Genomic DNA, 7,395 nt, shown 5'->3' with positions numbered 1-7,395 from the left:
ACGAAGATCACGGGCTACAGACGCGAAATTTAACCGACAAGAAGAAGATGCTGTGATATGCAAATGAATAGCTTTTCAGAGCATTCACACGAGGTTAGCGCCGGTGGCGACACCTACAACGTGAGGAAAGTTTCCAACCGATTTCTCATACACAAACAGCAGTTGACGGGCGTTGCCTGGTGAAACGTTGTTGTGATGCCTCTTATAAGGAGGAGAAATGCGCACCATCACGTTTACGACTTTGATGAAGGTCGGATTGTAGCCTATGGCGATTGCAGTTTATCGTATCGCGACATTGCTGCTCGCGTTGGTCGAGATCCAATGACTGTTAGCAGAATATGGAATCGGTGGCTTCAGGAGGGTAATACGGAACGCCAATCTGGATCCCAACGGCTTCGTATCGCTAGCAGTCGAGATGACAGGCATCTTATCAGCATGGCTGTAGCGGATGGTGCAGCCACGTCCCGATACCTGAGTCAACAGATGGGGACGTTTGCAAGACAACAACCATCTGCACGAACAGTTCGACGACGTTTGCAGCAGCATGGACTATCAGCTCGGAGACCATGGCTGCGGTTACCCTTGACGCTGCATCACAGGCAGGAGCGCCTGCGATGGTGTACTCAACGACGAACCTGGGTGCACGAATGGCAAAACGTCATTTTTTCAGATGAATCCAGGTTCTGTTTACAGCATCATGATGGTCGCATCCGCGTTTGGCGACATTGCGGTGAACGCACATTCGAAGTGTGTATTCGTCATCGCCATACTGGCGTATCACCCGGCGTGATGGTATGGGGTGCCATTGGTTACAAGTTTCGGTCACCTCTTGTTCGCATTGACGGCACTTTGAACAGTGGACGTTACACTTCAGATGTGTTACGACCCGTGGCTCTACCCTTCATTCGATCGCTGCGAAACCCTACATTTCAGCAGGATAATGCACGACCGCATGTTGCATGTCCTGTACGGGCCTTTCTGGATACAGAAAATGTTCGACTGCTGCCCTGGCCAGCACATTCTCCAGATCTCTCACCAATTGATAACGTCTGGTCAATGGTGGCCGAGCAAGTGGCTCGTCACAATACGCCAGTCACTACTCTTGATGAACTGTGGTATCGTGTTGAAGCTGCATGGGCAGCTGTACCTGTACACGCCATCCAAGCTCTGTCCGACTCAATGCCCAGGCATATCAAGACCGTTATTACGGCCAGAGGTGGTTGTTCTGGGTACTGATTTCTCAGGATCTATGCACCCAAATTGCGTGAAAATGTAATCACATGTCAGTTCTAGTATAATATATTTGTCCAATGAATACCCGTTTATCATCTGCATTTCTTCTTGGTGCATCAATTTTAATGGCCAGTTGTGTATTAGTTATAACTACTTACTTCTCGACGTAGTCTCCTTTCAGGGATCCTTCTGTTTTTTCCTCCCATCGGGAAAATAGGTTCTGTCGAACTCTGCAAAAAGTAAACTATCATTAGCGCATTTGATGAAACTTTCTTCACAACAAATCGAAGTTTCAAATTAGAGAACTGGAAGACGTCACTTAGGACTGTCTGGTGGTCATGTTGGATGAGGAATCAATTTAAAACCCAGTTTATGAACTTTCCCCATTGTTACCGCTGATGTGTGGGATAGTCCATTATCCTGAAGAAACACCCCTTTCTTGCGCGCCAGCCTTGGTTCTGTTTTCAGCCAACGCAAGTTCCAAACAACAATGAAGTACAATAGGGTCCAGTTATGGTTCTGTCTTTTTTCCAATTAATCTACGAGGATTATTCCTTGGGAATCTCAGAAACTTTGGCCGTCATCTTAGTGGCCATCATCTTACCAGCTAACAAAATGCTCTTCGCCTTCTTCGGTTCACTTTCACCAGCCTTTGTCCATTGTTTTGACTGCCGTTTTGGCTCTGGTGGGTAAAGATAGATCCAGGTTTTATCTACAGAATTCAGCGCAGAAAAAAGTCTTCCGGATTGCGACGAAACATCGCCAGACATTGCGCTCAAATGTTGCACTGGACGAGGTTTTTGGTTGACTGGGAGGAATGGCGGCACCCATCTCGCACGCAGTATCTTCGAAGCCAATCCTCCGTGCAGATATTACGCATTCGCTCATTTGAGATGCCTACAGTCTCACCATTCTCATGAATTTTATTCGGCGGTCTAGGATTAATACATCAGTGATTTTGTCAGCGGTTTCCTTTGTGGTGGCCTCAGCTGGAGGGCCACAGTGTGCTTCGTCTTCTGTGCTCGTCCGACCACGTTTAGATTCGTAAATCCAAAAGTAAATGATCTCCAGTGAAGATACAATGTCGGCATGAACTTCATTCAGTTCTGTTTTCATTTGTGCAGCAATCCAACGCTGCAAAATGTTGAATAACAGCAGGATACTCGGTTTCCCCGTTTTTAAGTCGCAGCCGACACACTGATCAATTCAGACGGTTGTGAACAGCGAACTGTACGCTGTACATTGTTGGAATCCTTTATACGATGCTTGGAATAATCGAGCTTGCCAGCCGTGTTTCGTGGAAATTTACATGACTTATAACAAAAAACCCGTATTGTTGTGAATGTAGCACCTACTCTAGACAAATAACGCGGCCGCTGGCGCGCGCATCCTGTAATCTAACTCAAACGATTTTGCAGATACTATTCAGAAGAAATATTTGATTTTTGCCTTGTTTGCAGCGTTATATGTCGGCTTCGTGTCGAAGTGCCCATCATCTCGCTATTGGTCATACTTATTGTCATACACACATTTTAGTAAGACACTGCAAACTTATAAAAGTCTGTAACGAAAAATAGGAATCGCTATGATTTTGCATTTGGTGCATAGTATACCATATGTTGATTCGTATGAAATTTAGCTAATATTTTCTTTAGACTTGGGAGGAGATCCCTATTCACTTCCGATGTCACATCTGCGAGGATGAAATATTCACATTTCTCATATCTCCTAAACCGATCGAGACATCGAAACGAGATTTTGGCGAATGGTAGCACACAAGGAGGAGAATATTTTGCCAGTTCGTAAACACACGAAACTTTCTTAACCATGGCGATATGGTTCAAATGGCTCTGAGCACTATGGGACTTAACATCTGTGGTCATCAGTCCCCTAGAACTTAGAACTACTTAAACCTAACCAGCCTAAGGACATCACACACATTCATGCCCGAGGCAGGATTCTAACCTGCGACCGGAGCGGTCACGCGGTTCCAGACTGAAGCGCCTTTAACCGCACGGCCACTCCGGCCGGCCATGGCGATATATCAGTAGTTATACTTCCCTTTTTTTTACTCCAGGGACTGTAATTTTTTAAATTATCAACAGCTAGTGAAACAAGAGTTTCCACGTATGCAAATAAACATGAAATTCACCTCTTATGTTATTGCAAACCGATACAATGAGGTTTTTCTTAAGCCATTTAACTTTATGGTAGCCAATTATTTGTTTAATGAGGCACTCTTTTTCAGAATTCCCTCGCAATAGCTGCTGTAAGATGAATTTACGCAAATTATACTGTTTTGGCAAAGGAAGTACAATTAAATCTGTGAACAAGAGAAATGTGGCCGTTACTCATAAATTGTGCTGCCTCTTCGAATGAGAAAAGGTTAACAGTTCACACAACAATAAATTGCCAATTCTGTTGGAATTTTGGTTGAATCCCAGTAATCCATCGCATTTTTAACACTGAGCGACTGGAATGGAAAGTTACCAAAGGATTGTATTCCTTTTCGTGATCTGAGCAGTAAGTATCAAAATAATGACGAGCGTTTCCTGCAGGCAGAATGACAGGCACATGCCAGATGCTGGTTTCTCACCTACAGCTTGTCAAACTGACATGTCATTCGCGAATAAAATATGTGTTATTGAGAAAAATAAACAAATTATCTGTCGCACAACACAATGGGCAGTGTATTGTTAGTAGCTGAGAATAATGCGCGCGACAGGAATACAGACGCTAACCATGTGTGCCCTGTGAGCGAGTGTTCACGTCGTTTGAAAAACATTGTCATGAAAGTAGATCTGCCTTTGTCAGCAATTAATTTCAGGATACTCATACTTTCGGACCAATAGCGACAATTTTTTTCATTTGTGTAGCCTGTAGTATAATTAGTTTATTACTGCTGAAATGCTTTTTCTCGTTATGGTGAGAGAATTGAAATATTGTTTTTCGTGAGGGTTTCTCGACTGTTTCTAGCTTGCAGTGGAAATGTGATGTCCATATGTACGTAGTATAATGTCTTTTATTACATCCATATCCAAGTAATGATAGTGACACTTAAAAACTTCATATCTTGGACCCTTTTTACCAGGAGTGCAAAGGGGTCATACCTATGGAAACTACGCCTTTTCGACTTTTTGCAATAGATCGTAGACATACGTCAGCATAACAGGCAGCAAGTAGGTTACCATGTTTTACTTTCTTGCCTTGTTTCTAGGTCACATGATTTTATAGTATTCCTTACTTTCTTATTGCCAACGGCCTTGCCGCAGTGGTAACACCGGTTCCCGTCAGTTCACCGAAGTTAAGCGCTGTTGGGCTGGGCTAGCACTTGGATGGGTGACCATCCGGTCTGCCGAGCGCTGTTGGCAAGCGGGATGCACTCAGCCCTTGTGAGGCAAACTGAGGAGCTACTTGATTGAGAAGTAGCGGCTCCAGCCTCTGTAACTGACATACGGCCGGGAGAGCGGTATGTTGACCACATACCCCTCTATAACCGCTTCCAGTGACGCCTGTGGGCTTAGGATGACACGGCAGCCGGTCGGTACCGTTGGGCCTTCATGGCTTGTTCGGGAGGAGCTACTTTCTTATTCGCTACCCGCACGATGAATCGTCTGTCGCTTCTTACGATCTGAAAGCGTGCCACGGCAGAAGATATAATCCCAGTGGATAATGACTCACCAGTTATTGAGCTGTGCATTCTTCTTGACAAAAGCAAAAACAAAACAAAAAACAGTACAGATATATGTAACTGAAAACTGTACTAACGAAAAGAGATGGAGCCCTTAAACGGCGAAAAACGGAACGCTATTCAGTGACAAATAAAATTCAGTATACTATTAGGCCGTATTTTTCGGAAGAGCAATACTTCCACTGTCCATATGCGTCATGCCGAAGTGAGCATATGGCATGACTGCCTCCCGCTCCCCGCCGCACCCTTTATGGTTGTGGCACAGTTTTTCGCGCCGGAGCATACCTCGCTAGCACCTTGGGGAATTTGAGGCGGGGAGCGGAAAAGTAGTCCGGCCACATGCTCACATCGGTACGGCGCATATGAGCAGTGGTAGTATTGCCCATACGATAAATATTGCCTTATTTTATTCTAAATTTTATTGCCTTTGGGTAGTGTTTCGTTTTTCGCCGATTAAACGCTCCTGCTTTCTTCGTTAGTACATTGTACTTTTCTGTTACTTATATCTCTATTGTATTGGTTTGTTCTGTTTTTATTCTGTGAAGAAAAATGCATACTTCAGTAACTGGTCAGCCATTGGCCGCTGGAATTGTATCATATGACTCCGCGATGTTTTCAGATCGCAAGAAGGGACAGAGGGTAGTGAATAAGGAAGCAAGGAATATTATAATATCATGTGATTAAGAAGCAAGGCAGGAAAGTAAAACAAGGTTATCTTCTCGCTGCCTAGTATGCTGGCGTATCTGTACAATCTGTTACAAAAATTTGGAAAGGGGTAATCTCCCAGTAAAAAGCGTCCACTGTGTCACTGTGTCACTGTGATTACTCTGTTATGGATGTAATATGTAATACGACGCACTGTACTACATGCATGTGAATATCACATTCACACTACAAGCTAGAAACAGTCGAAAAGCAGTCACAAATAACAATATTTTAATTGGTTCGCTGTGATGAGAAAAAGCATTTAAATTGTTGCATGCACATTATCAGCATTAATAATGTGATTATACAACAGACTACACGAATGAAGAAAATGGTCGGTATTATTACGAACGTATGAATATCCTAAAAGATTGTCATGATTAGATATATTTAATTTGTTCAAATGTACTGCTGACAAAGGCAGATCTAGTTTCATGAAATGTTTTTCGAACTCTAGCTTTCAAGGCACACATGGCTAGCTTCTGCATTCTTGTCGCGCGCATTATCCACCGCTGCTGACAATACACTGACCACTGTGTTGTGTGACAGATCAATTGTTTATCTTTCTCAATAACAACTATTTTATTCGCTATCACACATTGTCAGTTTGGCAAGCCCTAGGTGAGTAACCAGTATCTGGTATGTGCCTGTCATTCCGCCTGAAGGAACGCTCGTCATTATTTTAATACTGCTCAGATCAGGAGAAGGAATAAAATCCTTTGGTAAGTTTCCATCCCAGTCGGTCAGTGTTAAAAATACGATGGATTACGGTGATTCCACCAAAATTCCAACAGAACTGGCAATATATTTTTGTATTTGTTGTTAACCTTTCCTCATTCGGAAGAAGCATCACCATTTATGAGTAAGAGTAACGGCCCAATTTCTCTTGGTGACAGGTTTAATTGTACTTCCTTTGTCACAGTCTAATTTGCCAAACTCATCTCACAGCAGCTATTGCGACAGAATTCTGAAAAGGAGTGCCTCATGAGTAATTTGCAATCACAGAGCTCAGTAGCTTACGAAAAACCTCATAGTGTCGGTTTGCAGTAACATAAAAGAAGAAATTTCATGTTTATTTTCATACTAGGAAGCTCTTGTTTCGCCAGCTGTCGATAACTCTTAAAAAATTACAGTCACTGGAGTGAAATAAATAAAAAGGGAAGTACTGATATATAGATAAGTACTGATATATACGTAAGAAAGTTCCGTGTGTTTAAGAATTGGCGCCGGCCGAAGTGGCCGTGCGGTTAAAGGCGCTGCAGTCTGGAACCGCAAGACCGCTACGGTCGCAGGTTCGAATTCTGCCTCGGGCATGGATGTTTGTGATGTCCTTAAGTTAGTTAGGTTTAACTAGTTCTAAGTTCTAGGGGACTAATGACCTCAGCAGTTGAGTCCCATAGTGCTCAGAGCCATTTGAACCAGTTTTTTAAGAATTGGCAAAACACTCTCCTCCTTGTGTGCTATCATTCGCCAAACTTTCGTTTCGATGTCTCGAGCGGTTTAGGAGGTATGAGAGATGTTGCGAGTATTTCATTCTCGCGGGCGTGAGATCGGAAGTGAGCGCGCTACATGGGATTCATTTTCTCGAGATCGGAGGCAGATAACCTCCTCCCAAGTGTAAACAAAAATTCAGCATTTTAGCTAAATTTCATACGCAGCAACATATGGTGTAATACGCACCAAACGCAAAATCATAGCGACCCCTAATTTTCGTTGCAAACTTTTTTGAGTTTTGCGTAGTGTCGTACTAAAACGTGTACATCACT

The 7,395-nt window shown here is 43.3% G+C and overlaps 1 pseudogene; it reads left to right on the top strand.

Moving 5' to 3' along the window:
• Nucleotides 1–4,486: 4,486 nt before the first annotated feature.
• LOC126164151 (5S ribosomal RNA) lies at nucleotides 4,487–4,604 on the top strand (annotated as a pseudogene).
• Nucleotides 4,605–7,395: the final 2,791 nt, after the last annotated feature.

Source organism: Schistocerca cancellata, chromosome 2 (assembly GCF_023864275.1).
Source record: "Schistocerca cancellata isolate TAMUIC-IGC-003103 chromosome 2, iqSchCanc2.1, whole genome shotgun sequence".
Classification (NCBI taxonomy): Eukaryota; Metazoa; Arthropoda; class Insecta; order Orthoptera; family Acrididae; genus Schistocerca; species Schistocerca cancellata.
This window is presented reverse-complemented; position numbering and strand designations above follow the sequence as displayed.